Source organism: Camellia sinensis, chromosome 14, assembly GCF_055761805.1.
Source record: "Camellia sinensis isolate YWXY chromosome 14, ASM5576180v1, whole genome shotgun sequence".
Classification (NCBI taxonomy): Eukaryota; Viridiplantae; Streptophyta; class Magnoliopsida; order Ericales; family Theaceae; genus Camellia; species Camellia sinensis.
This window is the reverse complement of record NC_138974.1, coordinates 59277501-59280067: the sequence shown is the minus strand read 5'-3', so window position 1 is coordinate 59280067 and position 2567 is coordinate 59277501.

The following is a 2567-nucleotide window of genomic DNA, read 5'->3' as shown; positions in this document are numbered from 1 at the left end:
TGAGCAAGTAAAAAACAAGCTACATTACAATGCAGAATAGGTGTAAGAGAATTATTGCAATTCTCACTGCGAATACAGTGTGCATGTGTGATAGATACACGAAGCGAACGTGTGTGATGGATACACAAAGTGAATGTGTGTTAGAAACACAAAGCGAACGTGTGATGGATACACTAAAGTGAACATGTGATGGATACACAAGGCGTGCCTGTGGTGGATACACAAAGCGAGCGTGTGATGGATACATAAAACGAGCGTGTGTGATTGATACACAAAGCGAGCGTGTGTGATTGATACACAAAGCGAGTGTAGTGTGATTGATACACAAAGCGAGTGTGTGATTGATACAAAGCGAGTGTGTGATTGATACAAAACGAGTGTGTGATAGATACACTATATGAACAAAGTGTGATTGATACACAAAGGGTGAAGTGAGCAAAGTGTGATGGATACACAAAAGGCAAACACAAAGTACTAAGTGAACAAGTGTGATGGATACATAATAGGTGAACACGAAATGTGATAGATGCACTTAGTGAACAAGTGTGATGGATACACTAAAGGTGAACACAAAGTGTGATAGATGCACTTAGTGAACAAGTGTGATAGATACACTAAAGGTGAACACACAGTGTGATAGATACACTTAGTGAACAGAGTATGATTGATATACTAAATGTGAACACGAAGTGTGATAGATGCACTTAGTGAACAGAGTATGATTGATATACTAAAGGTGAACACAAAGTGTGATAGATGCACTTAGTGAACAAAGTATGATAGATATACTAAAGGTGAACACGAAGTGTGATAGATGCACTTAGTGAACAAGTATGATGGATATACTAAAGGTGAACACGAAGTGTGATAGATGCACTTAGTGAACAAGTGTGATGGATACACTAAAGGTGAACACACAGTGTGATAGATGTACTTAGTGAACAAAGTATGATTGATATACTAAATGTGAACACGAAGTGTGATAGATGCACTTAGTGAACAAAGTATGATTGATATACTAAAGGTGAACACAAAGTGTGATAGATGCACTTAGTGAACAAGTGTGATGGATACACAAAAGGATAATGAAGTGAATATGTGCATGATAGATACACAAAATGAGGATGTGTGTGATAGATACAGAAAATGAGAATATGTGTGATAGATATAGAAAATGAGAATGTGTGTGATAGATACACAAAGTGAGAATGTGTGATTGATACACTAAGTGAAAATGTGTGATTGATACACTAAGTGAAGAGAGCGTGATTGATACACTAAATAAATGTAGTGTGATTGATACACTAAACGAATGAAGAAAGTGTGATTGATATACTAAGGGTGAATGAGGTGTGATTGATACACTAAATAAATGAAGTGTGATTGATACACTAACTGAATGGAGTGTGATAGATACAGAAAATGAGAAGGTGTGTGATAGATACACAAAAGTGAATATGTGCGTGATAGATACACAAAATGAGAATGTGTGTAATAGATACACAAAATGAATGAAGTGTGATTGATACACTAAGTAAATGATTTTAAACGGAACTTCTTTGAATGAACCGTACATACAATATCGTGCATGACTGAGAAAGAAATTTGATAGGTACAATGCATTACAATGCATGATGCTTAAGGAAAGCAATAAATGGACAAAACGGTGCTTTAGAAAGCACCTCATGAGGTGAGTGGCGGTGTACCGCTCTTCTCCGATGGGGATCTCCCCTTGTGCTCTTCGAACACTTACCTTCAACTTATAGTACAAAGTCTTTGAAATGCTGACAAGGGTTCTTCACATAGAACACTTTGGATGCTGCCTTTCTTCCTGATCATATTCACAACTTTCCCTATTCTCCAACGGGGTGACAGACTAGGTTGGTTCAGTATCCAGAATTGAGGTGCATACACGCTATCTCAACCTATGGGGCTTCTATACAGATTTCAAGCCGGGGATACACCCCTGGGTATTTAAACCAGACTTTAGTCTCGGAAATCCCGAACCTTAGCGTTCTAGACATCAGCCATTCGAACTCTAGTTTCCACCGTCGCAGTCGGTCTCCTAGGAACTCATTGCAAACACGACCAAGATGTCCCTGGCATGAAACAGTACTCGAGGAGAGCACTTCCGATCGCCATTCTGGCTTGAAGCAGACTTGATCTTGAGCTTTGAGGTAGAGGCACACTCATACTTCGGAGCATTGGCAAGACCTGAGGAGATGCATCCGGAATATAATCATGGAATTTGAAACAAACTCAGATGCTCCGATTTTTTCCTCTTTTCTTTTGCTTTGCAGTCCGGAACCAATATAGCTTCAGATAGATCCTAGTTTTACTGTTCCCACATGACCCGGGTTGAACCCTGCGGTTTTTGAAAGAACAAAATCTTGTTTTGTACAAATGTGGAGAACAGCACGGCACTCTGAGCACAAAACGATTTTTTGAAATTGAGAGTGAGAATAAGGTCTCAACTGGGTATTGAGCCTACGACTGAATACAACACACTACGACTCAACAACGAAAAACAAAAGGTAAACAACCTAAACACATCGAGTAACACGCGA